We start from the raw sequence: 27,778 nt of genomic DNA on the forward strand, positions 1-27,778 counted from the left end.
GCAAATTGCTCAGGAGCTATTTGATTTGGGAATAAGCTATGCAGGAAGACGACGTGAGGACGTGCGCGCGCGAGTGTGTGGGTAGCAGAATGTCTGATAGAGTTGAGCTATATAAAGATTCGGTTATTGTGCCGGTTTTTCGCGATCGTCAACAAATTTCTTCCCTTGCTCAGTCACTATAGCTGTGTACGTACCATACGTATTACGTCCATCAGCCTGTTCGTTGGTATTTGTTTAATTTTATTGGGAATTAGGCATTAGTATTCTGCTCTCATTTTTGAATTACTGACATGGTCACTTAAAACTTCCAAGAAATGTCGAACAAACTGTGTTCTACATCATGGAAAAATTTTAAAATATTTTTTCTTGTTTATCAATTCGTAGTATTTTGGTGATAAATCTTTCAGGATAGCGTTTTGATCTATTATTTCCAGTTCCATTGTTTGTCGAAATACGAAATACTGGAGACCAAAATGAACACATTTTGCCATAAAGATTGGAAACTCTTCCGTAACTCGAGCGACAGTCATGACAATTGAGAAGGATGAAACTTTTCCTTTCAATTCTGTATTTTTATCTATTATTCTGGTAGACCCGTATTTCGCTGCTGGCTTGTAAGATTTTTTTTGTGTCTCTTTCCATGACGGATGGAGTGCTTCAAATACGGTATGGATCGTACAGACTTAATAGTGGATTACACTTGAAGTTTGCCAAAAGTTGCTAGAGGATTTATATCTGTATTCCTAGAAACAACCCGTTTTTATTGCTCGCTTAGTTGAATGGTTTTAATACAATTCCCTGATAGACATAGCGTCTACCTCAAGCCTTTACAGAAATAAGGGGTAACATCATTATAGCCCGCATCATCATCATGTACAGAAATTCCGGTCTTTCCCGCTTGTTTCAAACAATCATTATTCAGTGGTCACTAATGCATCCTCCCACCCTTTGCAATCTTCAAAGCTCAAATGGCACAATTAAAACACCCGGAAAACAAAACCCACGCTATTCTTAGAAATAAACCGATTCCCGCAGGGACGGTCCCTTCCCGTCCGGTCCGGCGGCTCGTCCGACCAACGACCGAACACTATTCAATTAGCCAAATGGCAAAACGACCGGTCGGTCGGTCGGTCGTCGGATGGTATTTTCATCGACCGTTGTGCTCCTCATTTCTGCCAGCCAAGAACCGAACAGAACAAAAAAAAAGCACACAACCAACGAAGGAATTCAATTACTTCATGTCCTTGGGAGAAAACTTTCCGTACCGGAGATGCCTTCAAGTGCTTTGACTGCGAAGAAGGAACGGTCGCACACGCAGTACCCGCACAATGCCGAGATGCACGGTGAGTGGAGGAACAGTCAAAAGCGGGTAAATTTCAGCGCCGGTCGAATTATGTGGCCAATGGTACTGAATGGGTCAATATGAAATCGATTAATTCCGTAAATCCTAATTGAATTCTTTGTTAAACGAAGAAACTTCATGGATTACTTCGCAAAATTCTACGGAAATTTCGTCGACTTGAGCGAACGGCTGTTACAACAATTGTTTAAAATATTCTAACTATATAACGGATGGGTGGTTAACGCCAAAAATTCTCAAAATAATTGCTTCGAATTATTTAATGGCAGACTGGTTCCTAACCTTTCTTTCATCCCAGCTTGCTTCAGGCTGACTAGCCGCAGGCTATGTGCACAGCTCCGTTCAAAGAAAGGAGCGACGATAGAATGCTTCGAGCAATTTAATGGAGAGTGGCAGGAAAAAGTTGCACAACTGATGGTTGCTTTACTACACGGTATGAAGAACGAACCAAGACCACCCATCCACCCATCCACGCGATGGGTTCGATGGAGAACACAATCTGTTCGGTCGTAAAAAAGAAATTTTAAGTTTTACCCATTGAAAAGTTTTCAAGGCTGACTCTGACGGCTGGCTGAGTGCGTGGAACGTGTGCACGCAGCGTAAAATTTCCTGCTAAACAAAGTCGGTAGTAATCAAATTTATATTCTATTTTATTGTTTTTGGTGCGATTAATGGAGAGGCCATTATTGAACTTCATGTTGGGAAGTCCAACCGGCAATATAATTAATCGGTATTAAATCGTTTTCTGTGAATCGTTTGCAAGAATTAAAATTCTGAAGTAGGATTCTTTATATAAGACTAAGCACAGTTCTGCAATTTTGGATGAGCAACAAAAATAAATTTCCACAGAATGATTTTACATGTTTTACCAGGTTAGTTTCAGTTCAGACAAACTGTAGGTTTCATTAAAAAAAGTTTTAGAGAGGTTTTATTTTTCAATTTTAAAATGTACTGCCATAAAACATATTTTCAATGCACTTACGCTCTCAAGCAATAACGATCATTCATTCCCATGATGACATCACCTTCGCGAGGTATCATCGTAGTTTGCAAGTTGGTGTGCTAGCTATTTTACGAGCATTGCCATAATAACATTCACGGTAGTTCCCTCGCTGTAAAGAAAACACGCGGCGATACTGTTACCAGGAAACCCGATTCCACGACGGCTCCGTTGCCTATTCTATCATTACTTCTGCAGCAGCAGCAGCAAGGGTGGCAAGATTGATGGCGATAAGTAACAAGAAAGTAAACCTAGCCACGAATAATGACACTTCGCTTGAGCAAGACTAATTGCGTAAAGATATCAGTGTGTTTCAAAGTACACGTCTTTTTTGTTTTCTGACAATGTAAATCTGACCTGCTGTATCATAATACTTACACAAGGAATTGAACCCCCTCTCACCTGAAACTCAATTTTATCGCTCAAGCACTCAACGTAAAGGATACCACAATTTATTGGGTGAAGCTATTTAAAGCTTATGTTTCACACTTCGCTGGCTAAGCGGGAAAGAAGCGTAAAGTTTCACACAAAAAATTCAAACATAAGAGCGGTATTTGATCAGTGCTTTGCAATTTTTTTCCACGCAACAGCAAAGCAGAACACGTGCCCGATCTGTGGTTTGCCGCTAACATGGTAAATGGTTTTATTATTGTACAGGAATTTCAACCTCCATCACAGTTGAACTAATGGAGTTGCATGGTGATCCGCAGCAACTGATAAATAGTTGAACAAACGATAACATTAAATATAATAGTAGACTTTGCAATTTCCGTTGATAAGCTTCGCTACGTTCCAAATTTGAATAATTAATTAATCCGCATCGTTCATACTCTTAATTACCCAATGAAAACAACACTTGAAAGCCATAAACTCAATTGCCGAAAAAAACGAACCGCCCCTCCCCTCCCCAGCAACGGCACTAGCACGAAACCAACATTTCACTTGAGGGCGTACAATGGGAAAAGAGAAAAGTTATTACCTCCACGTTCGCTTTCCACTTGCTTCCGCCACCACCACCACCACCACCACCATCATCTTCTTCATTCCAGCACATACTCAGCTGTCATTGAAAATGTGCTCAACGATGTGGAATGTGCATGTGGGTTGAAAAAGTGCCTTCCTATATTAAAAAGGCTCTCCCGGTGGCTGCCGGAGGCCTAAAAATAGGACGGACAAATAATACTCGTACACTCACACACACATACACACACTCATAGCAAACTCTAAAAAAATGGCAAACCGATTCTTCTTGATGATGTTTATTCAGACATGGTCCACCCGACTCACGACGTCATCGCTATCGGTTGGCTAGCGCCGTTTTGCTTTCCAACCTCTACGCTCGTTCGTGACTAGAAAAATACATGATTCGGAAGCGGATACAAAACACGCCGACTAACCTGCTTGCAATCATAATCCTCCTAGCAGCGGACGGAGGACACGGTCGAATCTGTTTGCTTTTCTTTTTCGTTGGGCTTTGCTCGTCTGGTCGATTATTTTGCAGCTAAATTGTGAATCTGCTTTGCATCTTTCACAATTTGGCTGCCAAGTTACATCTACAATCACTGGGACCGTAATATATCATTGTAATTGTAGTCAGGAGTTTAGCCACTTTGGAAAACTAGAGGGTTTATTTGAAGTTTTCTGAAGGTTTACTTATGAGCAAGTCAGTTTTCAGAGTCTTTTTAAGGAATTATTTAAAGTGTTCTTTGGAGTTTTTTTTCCATGCTTTTATACATACAAGTTTGTTTGCCACCTTTTTACCTTTGTTTTACTATAACAACAAGCAAGATATATCCACTTAAGTGGATTGCCATCCTAAGACAGATTCTGTTGAACAAGGTTTCTTCAATTAACTCGGCTGTGGGCTGCCGGTCTTCAATTCCTTGGACACCGAGTACTCTCCGCCATTAACCGTGGAGCGTATCTTCAAGTAAATCTTTAAATTATTGGCGAAGGATAAACGAGGACTTTTAAGTCCGTGGTAGTCAACTGGACATTGCATAGTACAGCGAGAAGATTAACGGTCCCAAGTGACTACCTTGCGGGATTCCAGACGAGTTCTACATCAGTTCAAATAGCATATCTGGTTATAAGTGTCACTAGACTAGATGTGTCATATCCCATATGAAAAAGCATTTCATAAAAGCGATTACCTTATGTCTCACATAAGAGTTCCCGCTCCCATTTTAGTGGCTATACGGAGTCGCGCAAAGTCGAATGCGACTTTGTCCGGCACCTTAACTTCGCTGGGTTAGGGCCTTAACCGGCCTAGGGCTAGGGCTAGGGCTAGGGCTAGGGCTAGGGCTAGGGCTAGGGCTAGGGCTAGGGCTAGGGCTAGGGCTAGGGCTAGGGCTAGGGTTAGGGCTAGGGCTAGGGCTAGGGCTAGGGCTAGGGCTAGGGCTAGGGCTAGGGCTAGGGCTAGGGCTAGGGCTAGGGCTAGGGCTAGGGCTAGGGCTAGGGCTAGGGCTAGGGCTAGGGCTAGGGCTAGGGCTAGGGCTAGGGCTAGGGCTAGGGCTAGGGCTAGGGCTAGGGCTAGGGCTAGGGCTAGGGCTAGGGCTAGGGCTAGGGCTAGGGCTAGGGCTAGGGCTAGGGCTAGGGCTAGGGCTAGGGCTAGGGCTAGGGCTAGGGCTAGGGCTAGGGCTAGGGCTAGGGCTAGGGCTAGGGCTAGGGCTAGGGCTAGGGCTAGGGCTAGGGCTAGGGCTAGGGCTAGGGCTAGGGCTAGGGCTAGGGCTAGGGCTAGGGCTAGGGCTAGGGCTAGGGCTAGGGCTAGGGCTAGGGCTAGGGCTAGGGCTAGGGCTAGGGCTAGGGCTAGGGCTAGGGCTAGGGCTAGGGCTAGGGCTAGGGCTAGGGCTAGGGCTAGGGCTAGGGCTAGGGCTAGGGCTAGGGCTAGGGCTAGGGCTAGGGCTAGGGCTAGGGCTAGGGCTAGGGCTAGGGCTAGGGCTAGGGCTAGGGCTAGGGCTAGGGCTAGGGCTAGGGCTAGGGCTAGGGCTAGGGCTAGGGCTAGGGCTAGGGCTAGGGCTAGGGCTAGGGCTAGGGCTAGGGCTAGGGCTAGGGCTAGGGCTAGGGCTAGGGCTAGGGCTAGGGCTAGGGCTAGGGCTAGGGCTAGGGCTAGGGCTAGGGCTAGGGCTAGGGCTAGGGCTAGGGCTAGGGCTAGGGCTAGGGCTAGGGCTAGGGCTAGGGCTAGGGCTAGGGCTAGGGCTAGGGCTAGGGCTAGGGCTAGGGCTAGGGCTAGGGCTAGGGCTAGGGCTAGGGCTAGGGCTAGGGCTAGGGCTAGGGCTAGGGCTAGGGCTAGGGCTAGGGCTAGGGCTAGGGCTAGGGCTAGGGCTAGGGCTAGGGCTAGGGCTAGGGCTAGGGCTAGGGCTAGGGCTAGGGCTAGGGCTAGGGCTAGGGCTAGGGCTAGGGCTAGGGCTAGGGCTAGGGCTAGGGCTAGGGCTAGGGCTAGGGCTAGGGCTAGGGCTAGGGCTAGGGCTAGGGCTAGGGCTAGGGCTAGGGCTAGGGCTAGGGCTAGGGCTAGGGCTAGGGCTAGGGCTAGGGCTAGGGCTAGGGCTAGGGCTAGGGCTAGGGCTAGGGCTAGGGCTAGGGCTAGGGCTAGGGCTAGGGCTAGGGCTAGGGCTAGGGCTAGGGCTAGGGCTAGGGCTAGGGCTAGGGCTAGGGCTAGGGCTAGGGCTAGGGCTAGGGCTAGGGCTAGGGCTAGGGCTAGGGCTAGGGCTAGGGCTAGGGCTAGGGCTAGGGCTAGGGCTAGGGCTAGGGCTAGGGCTAGGGCTAGGGCTAGGGCTAGGGCTAGGGCTAGGGCTAGGGCTAGGGCTAGGGCTAGGGCTAGGGCTAGGGCTAGGGCTAGGGCTAGGGCTAGGGCTAGGGCTAGGGCTAGGGCTAGGGCTAGGGCTAGGGCTAGGGCTAGGGCTAGGGCTAGGGCTAGGGCTAGGGCTAGGGCTAGGGCTAGGGCTAGGGCTAGGGCTAGGGCTAGGGCTAGGGCTAGGGCTAGGGCTAGGGCTAGGGCTAGGGCTAGGGCTAGGGCTAGGGCTAGGGCTAGGGCTAGGGCTAGGGCTAGGGCTGCCAGGGCCTGCTTTCCTAAGTTGAAATCGCTGCGAATGTTGATTCAGAACAGTCAGTCCGTGTATCCATGTATCGTCTGTGTTTGGGAAACTGAATAAAGTAACCCCAAAGTAACCCCAAAGAAAGATTTAAATGACACTTTGAAAATAAAGTTGTTGTTAATCATGAGCTATCCTAGGGTAGGAATAAAAGCCGTGGACAATCGATGTTACCGGCTAGCAGTTTAACAACAAAAGTAGTTTACTGTACCTTTCGTCTTCGAGCAAGCGTATCAAGATTAAGAAGTTGGCATCTATCTGAATACGCCAGAAGATTCGAAGGCTCACGCCACGGAAGATTTCTGAGAGTGAGCCGTACGAAACTTTTTTGGACTCGTTAAATCCTTAAGTTTAATGTTGTTTGGGTCCTCATATTACTGAAGCGTTCTCAAGGATCGGTCTAACGAGGGAGCAGTACAACGTTTTCAGACAGTATGAATCCGTAAAGTCTTTGACAATTTTGGAGATAAAGCCAAGTTGTCGGTTTGCCTTAGATATAATCGACATGTAATCGACTTGGAAGGTAAACTTCGGATCCAATAAGATACCAAGGTTAGTTACATTGTCCACTCTGTTGTGAATAGTACCGTCGATATAGTAAATCGATGATAATCGGTTCGATGGAGGGATGCAAAGTCATGACGTTATATTTTACGATATTGATAACGAGCTTGCAAGCAACAACATTTGCAAATGGAGACAGTCCTCGATATAGGGGACCACTTCGTAGATCTTCAAATCATTGACATAAATAAGCTTACACTTATAGCCAAGCGACAATGCAACATCGAACGAAGTGGTTCTAAATTGTTTCCTTGCGGAACATCGGAGATAACACGTAGTGGTTCTCGCAGTTAGGTACGATGAAAACCACGTTACTGGTAAGCCCGCACTCTTGTGGTCTAATTTATTGTACCTCAAGCGGGTGCAGATACTTGCTGTCGTGAGCTAGAATTTGAAGAATCGTTATTACTCGGCAGATTCTGTACTGTTGAAAGTAGTTAAAAGTGTGACAAGCGGACAAAACAGTAGTAGGCAAAATGCTTGAAGGGAAAATGGCCAGAAATCACCCTTGGGTAATATGCCAACGTCTAGAGGCAATTGTTGAAATAGCTGCGAGTAATAACAACAGTTTAAATTCCAATGTATATGTCGAATATATTTGCAAAATTTGTTCTAGAGATGATCGGTAAAGTTAATACAGTTCACTGAGAATTATAACCGTTAGGAGATAGACATCAAGTTAACTTTCATCTTCCGATTAGTACACGTGTAAGAATCGTACTGTTCCGTAAGTTCAAGGTTTTTAAGCAAAACATTAATTCATGTCAAAATTTAAACAGTAATACACACTTCAATAATGTTAGAGGTCAGAAAATCTGGAGTAAATTTGCAGCTTCTTATCTATAAAGCTAGCAGCTACCTGTTGGAGCACGTTTAAATTGATTCCCTGTTATCAGATTATATACTGTTCAAATGGTGCCTCGTTTTCATATATAAATAAACAACACGTAATTGGACGATTATCTCCCAGTAGTCAATTTAAATCCCAGAGGAGGAAAACGAAGGAATGAGCACGCCAATTTGAGTCAGTCATAATCCGACGGAGAACTTCTTGAGACAGCTTGTAAATGAAATCAGTCGGACAGTTAATACACATTTCTCCTTGCTTCTCCGATTGAACTCACCTTTGAACGAAATAATCGGATTTGCCTTGCAAAACGCCTCTCTATAATCCCCTGCGTACTTCTGCTGCCGAGTTGACTTTCCGCCCACTCGTACCTCGTTCCTAACCAGCTTCCGCTCGGCAGTCTTTATTCGGTGCGATAAATCTTCCTGTCGTACGACAATCTTCTTTTTGTAGCTGAAGCAAAACTTGTGTTTTGTCACTTTTTGCCACTACCGTACCCCGGTTTGCCAACTGCCAAAAGTTTCCACTTTTTGCGGCAAATTTTCTCTGTTCAACGCTTAACACTCTCTCTATTCAGTATGACTTCCCGTGCCTTAATGGGAATATTTTATGCCACCACCCCCAACATACTTTGATGAGAATGCCGAGCGGGTGCGCTTACTTTCAAACCATTATACACTCGGAACTATTTTATCTTTATAGCATTTATTCTCTTTTTTTGTGTGCTCAGAAAATGTTCTTCACAAATTTGCTGCACTGCTCACGCTTCACCGTACAAAGGCTGTGTAGATTAGATGCTTGCTCAGCTCGGCAAAACGTCACGCTTTGAACTTGATATTTCTTCTCGAAATTGATTTCACGCATGCAGTTTGATCTATTTTGCACTCACATCCAGCCAAAAGGATCCTTTTTATCTCAAACACCTTGGATACCTTCGCTCTCTACAACACTTCGGAATCGATTTTTCCACCCACAATCACAGCTTATGCACTACACTGCTACACCCAGACGGATGCTAGTGACGACACCCCATACCAGACGGGGCGGAGGGTGGTGTTGTTATTTCACTGAATTATTTTTCTCGAGCTTTTTGTGTATCACCGGATCACAGGATCAACTACTAGAACTGCTTTTTGCGCTTCGCCGCATTCCGCACTAGGTACCGAGAGGAGAGAAACGGAAGATGAAGGAAGCCGGTTTCTTTGAACCGGCAACAGCAACAGGGTGGCGATTTACGATCGAAGCTGCTATTCTGCTGCTGCTACACCTGAAAGAGGGAAGAAAATAGAGAGAAAAAACGCTATACTATATACTGTGGAAATTGTAGAAATGTTGGCAGTCTTTGTCTTGAAGCACTGAAGCTTTTTTACTGAGTGGTTTAGGTTGCATGTTTCAGTAGGTTCCGTGTGTTAATGTATAGTTTTTTTTTTAGCTTCTATAAAAGTGTGCTTAGAATAGTGCACAGCATTATTTGGTTTTTGTTACAACTAACGGTGGACTCTGTTACATATTTGATGTAACTTTTCAACGCCATCCTAAAGTTTGAACACCCATTTCTTTCGATATGAACTTGATGGAAATTGTCTCGATGTGTACAGCAGTTCTCAAGCTGACCCGACAAACTTCGTATTGCCACTAATTAAACTGTGTTGTACATAAATTGTGAATCACGGATGACCTTTGTCACAATTTCGAGTTTTGCAAGTTTCTGAGGAGCTTAACCTTAGTAGATGATTCATTTTGGCAGTTGTGTAACTATGAAAGCATGGGATTTTTTCCTCACAGTAAAGCGACAGACATGCAGGCTCCATCTATTCTCGTCTCATATCTAACGTCAAAAATTCATATTTCTTGAACAATCGGAGAGTCATATTTTTTAAAAACTCGGGACAACTGTGTACTACCTCGTGAAAAATTTTCAGAATATTTTTTTCTCATTCGTTAATTCATAAATTTTCAATGATAAAAATTTCACAACAGCGTGTTTTCGTCCTGAATGCTGGTCGAAACAGTAATAACAACAACGAAGTACAATCGGTCGGTTTTGGCTGCTTTTTCATCAAATGGCGTATATTTTTATAGTTTTAGATAAGCAATAATTAGTCGTAGGATATCGTTCGTTGCAATATAAAACAGTCATTTTATTTCCGGAAGAAACATCCGGACGAATTCGAATCTTTGTTTCGACATCGGCCGGCTTCCGTGCAAAATGGAGGTCAACTGCCAAGTGCGTACATATCATTAATCCCACCCGACGTCCACCGTTGATGAACGTGCGCTTAGCAAGCACAAGTGCTAAATATTAGTTCTGCCTTCTTTTCTTTCAGTCCCATATTTATCCTAGTTATTTAAATATGCTGGCGCTTTTCTTCTTCGCCCACGCGGAGCGCTCTGTCTGAGCCACAGTGCAGCCTTGTGCCCGGGTGGCCTGATGGTGGTCTTTGTTATCCAACGAAGCATAGTCGTCGTTCGTCGCAAAAACATACATCCGAGCAAAAATAATCCTTCCATTTCGTCTGACGCTCGCGAACCCACGTCGTCCCTTCATCCGCTAACCCATATTTTGTGTGCGCATTATAAGCAATGATTTCAATAAAGACATTATGTGGACCACGGTTCACTGGTCGTAGTTCGGTTGCTTGTAGGTACCTACACGCTACAAGGCTCCGGCGCATTACTAAAGGAACGGAGACCCAGGCAACATCTGGTGGTAAAAACGCTTTTGTTTTTGCTGTGCAAATGATAATCATCTTTCCTTCTTCGGCAGCTGGTGCACAGTGGTATCGCAGTTACAGTGGCAGAAACGGAATTTAGATTATGGAATAAACTACATAGTAAAAATTTTTGCTTAAGTACAATTAGATTATTTAGACTCCTAATTGCTACCTTGCGGTACACAGAACATTCGGGCGAATTAATTTGGTGATGTAACTCAATATTAATATAATTATGAGGATAAGACCTAAAACAATAATCTTAAGAAAGTTTTTAAGCTTAAAATCAACAATTTTGTCCAATTCAATCTCACAGTACACCACCGTTGACATTGTCAGTCTGCCTGGTTCCGTTCCATTTGCACTCGTTTCGACAGGCAAGCTACCCCCGTAGTCAGTAGTCAAGTAAATCATAAAATATGATTCCGACAGGATTTCGCTATTGTTCACAATTAACAAATCCGTTACAGTTTCCGAAGCTTTTGCAGCTCCGCACAAATCTCAGCTGTGGGATTGGCCGGGAAAGTATTGTATCTTTGATAAAAAGTAAGCGCGGAGCCAAGAATGGGAAAAACCAAGAGGGATGATCTTCCAACTGCTGCGCGCTTCGCCACTCACTGCTGCCATCATCATGCACAGGCATAGGATCAACGACGGACGGACTATTATTTTTCATTCAGAAATTTTCCCCCATGGCTTGCAACAGTCGCTCGCTCGAGCAGCTGACATCGGTTTGGCGGAAACTAGGTCAACGGATGCCAGAGCCACATCCCAACAGCTGCAGGATTAGGTCGGGCGGGGGGGAAACTTGAATCTTTTCCTGTCTTGCAGATGTTGTTAACTTTGGAGCCGAGAAATAAATCTTTTCTCGAAGGAAATGGTGTTCCGCGCTTTGAAGCAAAGGTTAATTCATGTTTCAGAAAGACGCTCTGCGGAAGAAAAACATGACTTCGCGGATTTCCATCCCCTGCCCTGGTGGAGTTGAAAATCCCCCGACTTAACGTTTAGCTTTAATGCGGGTGATCATAGAGTATGCTAAATTGCCTTTTTGCTGTTGTTGGTACAGAATTGTAGAAAAGCGTGACGTCAATCTAACCTGTGCGGGCTTGTTGGTTGCGACAATGGCGGTTAAATTTACGACCTTGATTGCTTTGCTAATTATGGCCTTTTGCTGTTCTTGTGATGATAATGGCTTAATTTACTCGGTCCGGTCTGGAAATTCGATGAACATGTTTATTATTATTTATTTACGAGTATATTGTATACATAAAAGCTAATAAAGCATATTTGATTTTGACTGGGCAGATTGTTTTAACTCGGTGTAGCCAATAAACTAACCAGACTTGCCGAGATATAAAGGAAACTTGATAGCAAAATGTTATGTTATCGTTTTATCTAATATATTTATGAGATAACAATGTCTTTTACGTATTACGCAATCATCGCTTCTGAAAATTGTGCAGATTTTTATTTCAACAACTCTGCAAATGTGGAATAATTATATGCTGATTAATTTTTTCTAAAAGATCCAGCAATGAACCTTTTATGAGCAGAGGAGAATTCAAAGCAAAGCAAAGTCTTGGTGCTATATTCGGACGGGATTTGACCTTCTGCTTTTTTGACACTCTTCACAATCAACCGTTACTGAACAAAATGTCACTGACGAGCCCAGGCTGGAGCACACTGGTACGTGCCCCATTTTCTCTGAAAAATTTAATGCAAAACAAGTTAATTTCTGTAACGCACAATCAACAGTTTTTCATTTAATCGGCCACCATTTTGCGATTACAATTAATTGCGTAAAAATAGTTTAGTCCAATTTCAATTCCAGTTATAAATTATCCAAGCAACAGTTTGAGTCTTATTGCACTCTTATTGCGGTTTTATTATGACCAATTTTGGTCACCAAAACCGTCAAGAGTGTAATGAAATTCGCATTGTTACTTTGGTAAATTTCAAGTTTTCATTCAAGCCTAACTGAACCTCAATTTCTAGTTCAGATTCAATTCTAATTTCTTGCCCGATTTCAACACCGATTTCAAGTCCAATTTTAAGCTTAGTTTCAAGACCAATCTATACCTATAAAAAAGAATTTCTGTCTGTCTGTCTGTCCGTATGTTCCTTATAGAATCGAAAACTACTGAACCGATCGGCGTGAAAATTTGCATATAGGAGTTTTTGGGGCCAGGGAAGGTTCTTATGATGGTTAGAGACCCCTCCTCCCACTAAGAGGGAGGGCTCCCATACAAATGACACACAAATTTCTACATAACGCGAGACTAATCAAGCAAATGGAACAAAATTTTACATGTGGGTATTTTTGGAGACAAGAATTTTTTCTATGGTGAATTGAAATCCCTCCTCACTTTAGGAGGGGGGGCTCCTATACAAATGAAATACAAATTTCCTCATAACTCGAGAACTAATCAAGTAAGTGGAACCAAATTTGGCATGTGAGGGGATTTGGAGGCAGGATTTTTTTTAATGATGGTTTGAGACCCCTCATCCCGGTGGAAGGGGGATAAGGACTCTCATACAAATAAAACAGAAATTTTTGCGTAACTCAAAAACTATTAGAACTCGCGAAATTCTAGACTCTTTCATAAACCATTAATCAATAACAAGACCACCAAAAACTATCAATAGTAACATTAGATAGTTCAGCGCGAGACGGCCACAGACCGCAAGTGTTGCCGGCGACCTGCCGTCGGAAGCGCAGGCCACTGCGGGGGACAGCCCCCCGTAGAGATCCCCTTTATCTAGGTTTATTTATTTTCCTAGATCTACTGACCTCTATTACTTTCCTTCAGTTGGGTCACCCCTGCGAAAGGGTACTTTCTACGAAAAGATTGCGCGTTATGGTCAACCGTGAATTGGTGTTTCGCAAAATGGTATTCGGCGAAATGGTTTGTAATGATGGCGAATATTTAAATGCTATCCGCTTTATTTTATCAGGCTAAGTAATGGGGGGGAGCTGTTTTCTACTTTACTGTGAGAAAAATTTGTGTATTAAAGCACCCATGAACTCCCCAGGAACTTGCAAAACTCAAGATTGTGACAAAGGTCATCCGAGATTCACGATTTATGTACAACACAGTTTAATTTGTGGCAATACGAAGTTTGTCGGGTCAGCTAGTTCCACATAAACAAACAACGAAACGAAAGATAAGACGTGACAGAATGGAAGGGAAAACAGGACCTTTTTGTCGGAAGGTTAGACTACTGCAACCATTATTTTAATCTATTGTGGTAACAAGACTCAAACAACTTTTTTGCTCCAATCGAAAGCCCTGTTATTCTTCCTTACAGAACTGGGCAAATTGTAAGTTGTTTCATTGCAAATTTTTGAATTATCACATGATAAAGATCACAAGGTTTATTGAAAATTCAACTTTTGAAACTGTTAGGCTCCTTGGCGAACGAGGGGTCCACTGTTTTGAGGTATTTAAAAGTGTAACTCTCATTGTTTAACCATTTTCTACCAAATAAGTGCAAAAGTTCCTATAATTGAAGACCTCGTGTCCGTAGTGGCCCCGTTTCAACGAGAATTACTCATAGAAAAAAAGAGGTAAAACGAGGCAAAAAATGACGATATTGGACAGAAAAACATGAAGAACGGAAGAAACAAGAAGAATACGAGAAAAACAGGAAGAATCCTGTAAAAACGAATAGGAAAATGAGAACAAACTGGTCGAAAAACAAGAAAATACGTCGAAAAAAGAGACAAAAAGGAGAATAAATGGAATAAAAAAGGACTAAAAGAAAATGATTAAATAGAGGAGCATAAAAATGGAGAAAGGTGGTCAGAAAAAGAGGACGAAAAATAATAAAAAATGGGGAAACAATGTGAACGTAAGACAAAACATGACATGAACATGACAAAAAGAGAGGAAAGGTATGATATAATACGAGAAAGAACGGAACAGGCGAAACGCAAAATACGAATAGAATAGGTGCGAAGAAAGAAGAAAACTGCAACCGGAAAAAACGAATAAATTCAACAGAAAATAACAAAAAAACAAGACAGGAAAAGAAGAGAAACGGGGTAAAACGGAACCAGAAAGATGAAAATTCGAACAGGGGTAATGTGGTACTCTGGAAAAGGGCTGAATATGGGACAGGTAAAGAAGAGACAAAGGACAGAGAAAGAGGAAACAGCGGGCAGCGGAAAACGGAAAGCAAGGGAAACCAAAAGGAAAAAGTAGAATCGGTAATAGCAGGAGGTCAAACGAAAAATAAAAGGAGAACTATGAAACAAAATACGGGAAAATGGGACAGAAATGGGTTTTCGCAAGGTCGCGAAAACTGACTAAAGAAAAAAGTAAAACGAAAGAGAAGAAGATGAAGGAAAACTGCAGAGGAAAGGCAAAAACGAAGTCAAGCACAGAATAAAAGACAAAAAAGGCGAAAAACGGAGCATCAAAAGGGACAAGCGGTAAACACAAAAACGAAAAACAATTAGGTATGGAAACAAAATGGGTTAGCAAAATAAGAAACCTGAAAATGAAAAAAAGTGAAAAATAAAAGAGAAAAGACCGAGAATGGAAAGGAAAATGAAAAAAACGAGTGATAACCATAAGGAAAGCCGGTACAGAAAACGAAGAAAAACAGAACCACTTTTATGGAAGAGAAAAAGAGGTAAAAGATGAGAAGATTGGACAGAAAAAGATGAAGAGCAGAAGTAAAAAGAAGAATAAGTAAAAAGAAGAAAAAATCCTAAAAAAACAAGAATGAAAATGAGGATAAACTGGTCGGTAAAAGAGAAAAAACGTCGAAAAAAGAGAAAAATAAGGTAGAAAAGAAGCAAAGGAAAGGACCCCGGAGAACATGAAGAACAGAAAAAGAGGACAGAAAATAAACAAAATGGGGAGAAAAAAATTAAAACTGAAAACAAAAATACAGATCATGACAGAAGTGCAGAAAATGCATGATATAACAAGAGGAAGGTAGGAAAGAAACGAAAAAAGAAGAATTCTGGAACCGGAAAATAGAAAAAAATCGAGACAGGACAAAAAATGACGAATCAAGACAGGAAAAGAAGAGTCAGGACCGTGTCGGGGTAAAACGAAAGAAGAAAAACGCAAAACGGACAAAAAAAGGAAAATAAGAAGAAGAAAAGACTCGTAGGAAAAACGGACCAAAAAAGGTAAAACGGAAGAAAAAAAAACACGAAAAATGGGAGATTAAAATGGAAACAGTACAGGTAGGAAAAAAGGTAACCAAAACAGAATAGAAAAAAAGAGACGTAGAAAAAGCGATGCAGACGAAGACAAAAAACGAGCAGGAAAGGAGACAAAAAGAGATAGAAAATACGAAAACAGGAAACAAAAAAGAGATAGAAAGAGAATATAAAAGACTGAAAATATGAAGGAAAATAAAAAACGAGTGAAAAGCATAAGGAAAACAGGAACAGTAAATGACGGTAAACGGAATAAAACAAACAATGAAGCAGAAAACACGCAACAGAAAAACGGAAAACGAAAGAAAAAGAGGCTGAAAAGTGAAAGTAAAAACCGGTGGAAAATGACATAAAAAGCAAAAAATCGGAACATAAAATTGAATAATTGGTCTGAAAAAGTAAAAAAGCAAGACATAAATGTAAAAAAGCAGAGAATAAAATGAAAAATTTTAATTTCATGTAAAACTTTGCGTCTAGTTTCGTGTCCATGTCAGGTTCGAAAAAAAATTCAAGTTCAAATTTGTCCAAATTCAATTTAAGTTAGTCTGATTTAATGACCAAGTTCAATTGCACGTTTGATTTCAAGCCCAATTTAAAGTCTAATTTAATTCTGATACCTGCAATTAGGTAGTTTAATACCCAGATTTGATTCATTCTCCAATTCTATCCTTCCGCACACGTATCACACACTTCCTCGGTGACAATATTGTTTTTATATGACTACTATTCGTTTTAACCGTATAGAAGATAGACTATTATCTACTCGGTCATGATAGCATTGGAAGAATGAAACATAATTAATTATTGCGCGCATCAGACACCTATTTCATTTCCAAATTTCAATTCCAATTTCAAGTCTAATTTCAAATGTAACTTTAAGTCTAATCTCACCCAATTTAAATCCAATATATATCAAATTTCAAGTACAATTTCAATTCCAAACTTAAGTTCAATATAGATCTTAATTTCAAATCCTATTTATACCACGTTTAAAGTACAACTTTAATTCCAAATTAAAGTTCAAAAGAGACCATTCGTGACATTGAGATGAAAAAATTCCTGAAAGTTCAATGAAAATGTTCAAAGATTGTTTCAGACGTCACTCTATAAACTATAAACTTCATGAACTAAAACAAAATTTTGACGGAATAGAAAAATTTTCTCTGCAAAAGAAAATATATATTTGGCTGGTAATTGGGAACACAAAGCATTGTAGAATTTCGTTTCAACATGCAATCATTTATTAACGTACTGTAGAATTTAACCCCATTCATTACCTCGTGCTTTCATCTGTCGAAATCTTATCCTAGCGGAAACACAAAATTAGCACCAGCATTGTGACTTTCCGACGACCCTCGTGTTTGACGTCGCTTAAAAACGGAACCACTAGAGAGAATGCAGCTCGACCCGGCACAAACGACGCATATGACTAGATTCCCTGTTACTGTTTTGTCCTTTCCCGGTGAATATGGCACAACAAGCGACGTCGTCAATGCAATGCAATGCAATGGCGTGACTGGAACTGGCTAACTGCTGGCTGGTTGGCTGACTCGCCGGTGCACCTTCGGGAACCGTGTAGGTGACGTGCCTTGAATATTAATGACCACCATTTCTGGCTTTTCAAGTGCCCTGGTACACTCAACAATAAAGCTGTTCCGACGACGACGGCGGGCGGGCGGAACGATACTTGCCACTTTAGCACCTCGATGTGAGCACCAACCGAATTTATGCTTTTGATGCAATGTGTGTAACGGCGCGGCGGCTGTTACTGCTGGCGGTAAAATGGCGTGTACCGTGGGTTCTGCAACCGGTAAAGTACCGCTTGACAACCAGAAAAGCAGCACAATTTGCGTTTGCCTGTAAAGTACCTTGCACAAATAGAGTTGTTCTCCGGTGAGCAAGTTGTTTAATTCGTACCAAACTTGCGAGTTTGTTCTTTGTTCGACTTTTCCCACGTGGAAAACTTCGCTGGAAAACTGGCCTTAAAATGTCAAGGTTTATGTTTTAAACTTTATAACGCGGTTCTGAAATGGACCGAAAAATATATGCTGATAAAGTTTTCACTTTTTTCGAATATAATAGCAATTAATATTGCACGTACCAAACAAGCCAAAAATTATTTCAAGTGTTTTTCGATTTCATCAAACCAACAACAACAAGTTTACCAGTACGTCAATTAACTTGCTGCATAATGGCTTTCTGTGATCCGGGAAAAATTAATTGATTCCATTGTACCCTAGCGTACACCCACCATTTTTCCGATTCAGAAATTTACGTGTATTCAATCACGTACCAACAGCCCTCAATTAACATCGGAAACCGCCTACAGTTTCCGGTCATTCCCTTGCCAACTGTTTTTATATAGTACCTACATATATTTCGAGCAAGCTCGAAACGAAATTAATCATTTCGTTCCGATCAACAACTTTTCTATCCCGGTGCCTGCCTGACGCCTGACCACCGACAGTAATGAGTTTTATACCCAGGAGTTTTACCACCTCCACAACCCACCCGGCTGTTTTTCCTACGTCTTCTCCGGTCAGCAAGCAAGTAACAAACAAACAACCGGCTTTGTTCAGTTACAGTCCGGGCCGTTATAATCGGTTCTAATTTAAATTGACCACGCAATCAAAAGTTTCAATTTTCAAACTATCGCATCGGTAGGAGTTCTTGTTTACGAGGCTTGCAGAAGATTCGAAACAGCACAACGAGGTGCAGTAAGATAGGATTACTCTCACCACTACGCTGCAGGCTGGCTTCATTGAAACCTCAAAAACATCCAGATTAATTAAACTTCGTTCGTACGCTTCATCTCCGGCCGGTGTGGCAGAGATGGGGATTTCTTTTACTATCGTACAGGTTTAGCCCAGAAGGATCTCAGGGTTTTATGAGATCCTTTTTTTCTCGCCCGCCCGAGTGTGTGGAACAAAACATTTTATGAAACATGTTATGTAGTCAGTTATGTGTTATGTAGCCGAGATGTGGGGTACTGAATTTTTACATTACGCAGTAGACCCGTTTTACTAATTAATTGCCACAATGGAGCTTCCATTTAGATTTTATTAGGCAATTAAATTTATTCTCAAGTGTTTTTCGATTCTGTTTTCTAAACTGTTATAATATCACAATATTTGCTTCATCAGACTATTTATCTAAATTTGTATAAGTTATTGAGTCAATATTTAGTTCAGACAGTGAATATTTTGTTCATCTCAGCGGAGACTGCGCAAAAACTTCAGGTATTTACTAATCGCTGCCTGCGATATATCATTCGTCCCTGGTGGCCTGACAACTGAAAATCCAATGATGAACTCCATCGTCATTTTCATCAACGATAGCAGCAGGAATTTGACAATGTTTTTGGCAGTGGACCCGACACATCTTGAGGAAAAAGACGAACGAGATCTGCAGAGAAGCACTCGACTGTAATCCGCAAGGATAGCGTAGAAGAGGCAGACCCAGCGGCTCATGGCGACGCAGCTTTGCCGACGATATCAGGGCTGTTGACGAGAACCCGTCCCGGCGAAAAATTCAAAGTCAGCAGTTGGCACCACTTACATACAGGCTGTCCACGGGTAGAACTTCTTGGTCACCTCTCGGTGCACTATGCTGGGACGTAATTCTTCGACACTCCAATCTGTCGTTTCTGATAACGCATCTTGCTGCTCCAGCCGTGCAACTGACAGCGTCTCCAACTTTCGCCTTGGCCTTAACCAAAGAGCAGTAAAGCAGTAAATCAGTGGTCCACGAACCACTGCTCTGAAATACACCGCAGAGGTATATACATTCTTCCTTGCATCCGTGTTTCAGTGGTCCCATCGTTGTGGAAGTACGGTCTACTGGTCTTGATCAAATTCTTTCAGTGAAGCAGTTTACTTCAGCAAGATTTTCAGTATTCTATCGGTGATTTCCTCAACCACCAACCTGAAAATCACGACCCGGAAAATCTATCTCAGTGCGCCTAATCGAAGATCTCTCGGGACTTTGAGTTATTTGGTGTACAGAAATAACAATAACTGGAGAGCAGAGCCGGCATTACAGCGCGCGAGGCCCTGTGCAGATTAAGCAGAGAGGTCCTTTTGACGTAGGACTACGTCTTACGGCAAGTTTTGAGATAGGGTGTCACTCCAAAAAATCGAAAAATGCAAGTGTCACGAAAAATGAAAGGTTTTGAACGCTAATAGCTCAGCGGTTTTCCAATCGATTTTCAATATTCTTACACCAATCGATCGGAAAATCTTCTAAGAATTGACCCAAATGAAGAAAAGTATGGACTCTTGATGTAGAACTATTGAAAAATTGAAAATAATGAACCTATGTTTTATCAGAACTCTCGCTTCGTGATTGGTTGGAAGATTCTTTACGATGGTCTAAACCTATACCAATTTGATATCTGTGCTTGGGAAGTAAGCCAAAACAAGTGACAAAGTTTCCTCATTTCAACAAGATTTCTTAACACCGCGGTTAAACCTAGACCATTTTGATGTCCTTGCTTGGGAAGTACGCCAGAAAGAGTGACAAAGCCCCCTCGTGCCAACAGATTTCTTACGAACACGATTAAATCTAGTTCAATCTGATGTCTGTGTTAGGGAAATGTGCCAGAAAAAATGACACAAGTTCGTTGTCCCAACAAATCGCAAATTCTTTACTGCGAGGCGATTAAACCTCGGCGAACTTGATATCTGTGTTGAAAAAATGTGCTACAGCTGTACTGTTCGGTTATAATACGACTCTGTATGAATACGCATGCTTGCCGTTTCATTAGAAGTGTAGTGAAAAGATGTGCTGTTGATAAAATAGGATTGAATTGGTAAAATCCCTTCAACGTGAGGAACCACGGATAATAAAAACAATCTTTAATTTCAGTAAGGTAGCAGGAAAGCAATAGTTTGCAATAGCAATTGTTTTCAAATGCACAATCTTCTGAGAATTGAACGTATGCAATGTTACTATTTTGCTAAATGTTACATACAACGCATGTAGCATGTATATATGTTGCATATAGCATGTATACATGATGAATCGAATGATTACAAGCATGAATACATGCCACTATCACTACAAAGAGACTTACGTAGTCCTGCGTCACCTATATATGCGTTCGTGTCTTGTACACAACCCCTCTGATTTTTTGTATGCCAGAAGGGCATTGGGTTGAAAGGCCACTATGACAGTCTTAATGATCGATCGTCGATTACTGTACACAGTTTCTGGACTGCTCATACCCATTAATGAAGTTGAGCTGGATAGTTTTAATCCTGTACCGCGATTCGGTACTGCATGTTTAATAAAATCAATGACGTTTTGGGATTTGGGTTGGTGCTCGGTAAGCAGGAAATTTCCAAAGAAGTTATGCCTAGACAAAGCAAGAGTCCCGTAATTGCAGAGCAGATGCGTTGAACTTTCAAATGCAGAGTTACAAAAGCGAAAGGTGTCGGTATCATTCCATACTGTTTAAATGATAAAGAGTGGACAGTGTTCAGTTAGGAATCTCCTGATTGTGCGTAGCTCAATGTTTAATTGTTTATTTTAAAAGCCTATATTTGATTCCAATGAGATGCTATCTTAACTACAAATTCTTGGTGGCCAGCTAAGCATAAAAATAAAACCGTCGCAGAGCAATGAGTGATGCGTATGCAGGATGATAGAGTCGAGAGAATGGCAACAAAATTAAGTATTAGACTAACTGGTAAAACGGGGGCTGATAGTTTAGTTAGGAAAACAGTTGAGCGCCAATCGAAAGACCGTGGGTGCGAATCCCGCCTAGCATCTTTCTGGTCTATATTAAAATTTTTTAAGATTTTTAATCATTGTTCGCATCAGATATTCCTCCCTTCCCAAAAATTTTGTTTTTTATCCCAAACTTTCCTCAGACGATAAGTACTTCGTCCTCGACGTAAGCAATAGTCTCGCAACCAAGATGCGCTGCTTGTGAGGGAAAGCGTCGGCCACCAGTGACCAAAGCAAGGGTGAGAGAGCTCCTTGTGGACTTCTTTTCATCGCCGAAAGTGTTAAGCGATGTATCTCCCAATGAGGATAATGTGATTCACTGCTTGAAACCGTTGCTAGAATCTAGCTTATATTAGTCGATTCCGTGTTGAAAGAGAGCCGTAAAAATTGAAGCGAAGGACATGTTATCGCAAGCGCCTTCAATATAAAGAAAACCCAAAGTGCCGGCTGTTGATATTTTAGCGAGTTCTCAATTTACGCAATGAATTTCCACGTAAGCATCGTCGGTGGCGTACTAACCAAACCAAACAAGATGTTAAACGGGCCTGTGAAGATTATAGGCGGCTAAATGCAAGCCTTTACAAGTCGTATGTCTTACGCATTTAAACAGACCTACGCAGAAACCCAAAAAAATTTTGGACATTTGCAAATTCGAAACGAAAATGTTTCTCAGTTCCTTCTGATGTCTACCTTGACGATACCGAATCATCTACTGAATCTGATTCGTGTGAACTATTTGCTACGTTCTTCTCGTCTGTTTTCGCCTGCGATCCCGGACCAACATTGTGGTGCGTCGCTGGTCCCAGCCGATTTCGTCGACTTCGATGTCTTTGAGATTACCCCGGATATGATTACTGCTGCCGCGAAAAAATTTAAAACATCGTACTGGGCTGGACCTGATGGAATTCCTGCCGTTGTCTTTTGCTGTTGTGCTGTTGTACAACAAAGCGGTATAGCTTCAGCTATACTGCTTTGTTGTATATCCAACAAATCATTAGCGCAAGGGAAATTTCCTTAGATTTGGAAGCATTCCTTTATGTTTCCGGTCTTTAAGAATGGGGACCGCCGAAGTGTCAGAAATTACCGTGGTATTACAAATTTGCCCGCTGCCTCCAAATTGTTCGAAATAATTGTGAGTGGTGCCCTAATTCAACGTACTAGACACTACATTTCTTCGGACCAACACGATTTCATGGCTGGCCGCTCCGTGACAACAAATCTCCTAGACTTCACCTTTAATTGCATCGCCGAAACGGAGCGTAAGCTACAAGTGGATGTAACATATATCGATTTAAAAGCCGCCTTCGTCTGCATAAATCACCGCATACTGCTTGACAAAATCTTGCGACAGGGTGCCTCGCAACAATTTGTTACATGTTTACGCTCGTATTTGTGTGATAGGATTCTGCAAGTGAAACTTGGGTCTAAGTTATCGTTGCCGTTCACAAATAATTCTGGTGTACCTCAAGGCAGTAACTTGGGTCCACTTTTGTTTATTTTATTCTTCAACGACGCACTGCGCCTCTGCTCTAGGAACTGGTTGCAGACTGGTATATGCTGACGATCTTAAAATTTACTTGACGATTCGTGGCTTTTCGGACTCGGGTTTCTTACGAAAACTTTATTTTACGTTCAGCTGACGTTTCGAAGAACTATGCCTTCATCATGGGGGCAACTATTGTTATAAAACATTACAATTATTTAAACAATCTTCATCATTACACTTATAATTACTTACAACGTTGACAAATGTTTTCTTAGTCAAGTATTTAAACATAAAAATGTTAACTTTGTTCAACCCTGTATACTGAAAGCATAACAAAATGAACGGAAACGGATTTTTTACAAACTAACTATTGTATTAGATAACTTAATAATAACTTAAATTATTTTTTATATTCTCAGGAACATCTATAATTAAGTTGACTATTTAATCCTTATTTAACAGTCAAGTTCACAAGAACGTACTGCGTGCAATAATTATATTTTGTTTCCTAGGGTGTGTAAATATTTGTAAGCGTCATACAATTTACTTTATCAACACCCTCTTGTTTATAAAATTTAAGTACATGTATGTAAGCACAAAAGATCTGTAGACAGCCTTAGCTTTTGGAGTTACAGGAAGGAATATGAAGTTTGTTTTGAATTGACAATATGGAAAATGTGTTCATATGAAATGAGAAATGAGAAACGTTCATGTATTTTTTTTGTATGTCAGAAGGGCATTGGGTCAAAAGGCCAATGCGAAAATGTGTTCATGTACAAAACGTGTGTATAGATTTCTTGATAATTTTACCACAACATTCCGACCATGCGCTCAAGAATTATCATCTTTCAAAAACAAGAATTTTGAATAATTACGAAAACAATTATTGCGCGAATACTTCCTTTTTTACGTTTGAAAAAAGGATACCTACTTAGAACAAAAAGATTGAGTTCAAAATTTTTCTATGCGTGTCTTAAATGCTTGAATTCAATTATGTAATATATCTAAAATGAAAACATAACTGGGTAGAGCACTAGATATAAAAAACGAAACAGAGATATTGGGCTTTTCCGTAGCTGACACGTCTTCCGATTATTATTTTTGCATAAAAATCAAACCTTGAGTTTCTTTTATATGTATATTCATTAAAAAATAATCATTAGCTTGATCACAGCCTAAAATTAAATTGAAAAGAAAATTTTCCAACTGAATTCTACTATTTATTAGTACTACTACATAGTAGAATTTAATTGGAAAATTTTAATTTAATTTCAGGTTTCGTATTCTACTAAGACGCTCCAAAAACTTCAGTTGATCACAGCGTTTTTACGATGTAGCCCGTTAGAGGGTTAAGCAAATGAGATGAGGCCAAAGAAATAGTGCAAAAACAACTCCTTAAGCATGATTGAGGTTGGGAAATATGATAATTTTTTAGCGCTTGTGTTTTTCAATGCAACCATGCGCAAAATAGGGAAAATCAACTCATTAACATTTTCAATCCTATACGCCACTATACCTATATGCCTAAATCAACTGGTTTTCTTTGCTATTCTGCTTTTCTTGTCTGATTGGGAGTAACAGCATATGAAGAAAATGACTATGAAATAATAAAATGTTTCTCACTTTTTCTTGTATTTCAAGCAAGTTGCAAAATTGCAAATCCATAGACACATACACGCATACATACATACATACATCACACATACATAAATCCATATATACATACATACACACGTACATCATACATACATTGAATACAATCGACCCTTGATTGATTTATTTTGGTTTTACACGTTTTGAGCGGTTTAATACAAGGTACTTAAATGTTTGAGTCTGTATAACTTTTGATTAAATCGTCCGATTTTTAACAACTCGGTTTTGGTTGATAGATCTTAACAGTAATTTTAAATAATAATAAATTGTAAGATGTTTCTTATTGAATTAATGCTTATATGCAACAAAAATATGTTTTAAATACTTTTTTTTAATATTTCTTTTTGTAACTTTCAAACCACCAGCCCATTCGTCATAAAATTTAGAAATTAATATTTGAAAGGCTCCCCTTTCATATGCATTCAATTTTGTTCAAATCGGTCAAGGGACCTTCGAGATAATGAATTCCCGTATTTTTCGTGTTTTTATACATAACTTTTGAACTAAAAGTCCGATCAGTATAAAATTCAATAGCAGCTTATGGGACATTTAGACCTTTCATTTGACACTAAGATCATTAAAATCGGTCCAGCCATCTCCGAGAAATGTGCGTGACATTAAAAGCGTTCCACACACACACACACACACACACACACACACACACACACACACACACACACACACACACACACACACACACACACACACACACACACACACACACACACACACACACACACACACACACACACACACACACACACACACACACACACACACACACACACACACACACACACACACACACACACACACACACACACACACACACACACACACACACACACACACACACACACACACACACACACACACACACACACACACACACACACACACACACACACACACACAATCACACACCGAAAATGCTCAGTTTTCGAAACTGAGTCGAATGGTATCTGACATTCGTTCCGCTGGGTCTTCTATCGATTTTCGGTTTTCCAAGCGATTGCTATACCTTAATAGGGTAATTGATCTTGAATGGACCTATTTAGCGCTTTTTAACACCACCACTCGCACTCCTGCTCAATTTACTCGTCATTTATAAATAATATGTGGTGATGTTACTATTTGTTGGAAAGTACCACCTTTTTTCTACATTATCAGTACTTTAAAAATGTATAATTGATGAAACTTTTATTAAATATATCGTTTTTTGCCAAAGCCTTTTTTTGATCTTGAATGGACCCAACATGATCTTGAATTGGACCTATTTTTGATTTTGAAATGGACCTAAATTTGGATTGTCATAGTTTCTTCCATGTAAATGAACAAAATAATAACAAAGAATTTGTTTTAATAGTACAACTACACTACTGTTATTTATTAATAGGACACAAGGTTGAACAGCTTTTACCTTTCTTATACTAAGGTATGAAAGTTAGAAAGGTATGAAAGTCGGTTGAAAAATTTGAAATCAGTCACAGTCGCCGAGGGTCTTGTTTTTATGTCAGCCCAACAATTGAACAATGTTTCAGTGACTTGATATGCGTTATGTATGTATCTGTGTGTGACATTTGTATATTGGGAATTTATTATTACCTGTTGTTCAGATATGGTTGAAACGATTTCTACGTCATAAAAAAATTATGTCGCCTATTAGTTTCAAAAATTTAAACCATTCATTAAAAATATGTAATATAACTTGTATTAAACGTAGTTTATCAAGTACAGTGGGGTTCGAGTTTTTATTTAGTGACTACATATTTCGAAAGGCCAGACTTTTACTGACGTAGGACTACGTTTTACTGCAAAGTATCTAAAGGTTTGCGACAGCCCCTGTCGAACATTTTGAATATAAAACCGTTGCAATCGTGAAAAATTCGTTAATTAGTGGTAATTATACAATTTTTGACACATTTATATGCAATTTTTTAGTTAAAAAATGGTCTAGATTTTGCCACGGTTTCGATTTTGGCAACATAGGCGACACGCATCTGTTGTCAAATTCGAAATCATACTGTAAATGGTGCTTGAAAAAATTAAACTTGGTAATTCTACTAGGTTTAAAGGTAAGGTTAGATACTAGGTTTTAATTTTAAATGATAGTCGATGAAGAACTGTACCAGATAGAAAATAGGTGAACCTTCCTATTTTCTATCTGGTACAGTTGAATATTTTAGATCTCAGGGTCACTCAATTTCGGTGGACAAGGAGGTATTAATTTTGTCACAAGTCAGAGGGGAGAGGTGCTTAAAGAAAACTTTACATCCCCCAAGAAAAAAATCAGAGGGGTTGTGTATAAGATACGACCATGGATGACGTACTACAACGTTAGTCCGGTTGCATGATTTTGAATATTTTACTAAACTGATTTTTAATCTATCTGTCAATCGACCAAAAGACCGATTTTGTTTTCAGAAGGGAACTTCTTCCCCTTGCCCCTACTGCTCCTTGAAGATAGTCGTTCAAAAAAACCATGAATTGCGGTACCATGGATTGGCGCTGGGGGCTTATCCGAATTGAAAAATTCCAAAACGACATGAAAGAACATTTAATTATCTCGTGTTTGATCCATCCTTTTTTAGAATCCGAACACATAACAAAATGGCGGACATTGATACATAAAAGTATGGTTTTTAAGCGAAAAAATTGACTTTAAACATTTCTAAAAAATACAAAAATTACAATATCAAGAAAAGGATGGGTCAAACACTAGATAATTTTGTTGGCTTTCAAACAAAAAAAGAATCATAAGAATTGCTTGAGCCGTTCTTGAGATATTTATGGTACCGACTTTCAAAACCTGGTTTCGAGAAAAACGACGTTGAAGTTTTTTCTCGTTGTTTAATCACTCCAGACATGCGCGGTACAAATAGCTGTAACTTTGTCAATATTTGGAATTCATGCAAACGACTTCAAACACATATGGTCAAAATGTTAATCTTTCGAAACAATCAATTAAAAAATTTAGGTTTTAAAAAATTGAAAAGGGGGCATAGTCCCTTAACAGAAGGCAGTTAGTATCCCTCTTATCTTTTGATCCATCTTATCTTTTAATCAATGATGGTTAAAATTTTTGTACAATACTGATTTTGTACAAATTAAGTTTATATTATTTTAACCATAAAATGACATATGTTAGCTAACT

General features: G+C 40.5%; 1 protein-coding gene across 1 annotated transcript in view; it reads right to left on the reverse strand.

The window, feature by feature from the left end:
• Nucleotides 1-27,778, reverse strand: part of LOC128736612 (kazrin) — a 205,146-nt gene that overhangs the window by 141,074 nt on the left and 36,294 nt on the right. The window contains exon 2 of the mRNA XM_053831100.1: nucleotides 8,140-9,129. The gene's annotated coding sequence lies outside the window, so the exon portion shown is untranslated. The remainder of the gene's footprint in view (nucleotides 1-8,139; nucleotides 9,130-27,778) is intronic.

Source organism: Sabethes cyaneus, chromosome 2 (assembly GCF_943734655.1).
Source record: "Sabethes cyaneus chromosome 2, idSabCyanKW18_F2, whole genome shotgun sequence".
In the NCBI taxonomy this organism is placed as follows: domain Eukaryota; kingdom Metazoa; phylum Arthropoda; class Insecta; order Diptera; family Culicidae; genus Sabethes; species Sabethes cyaneus.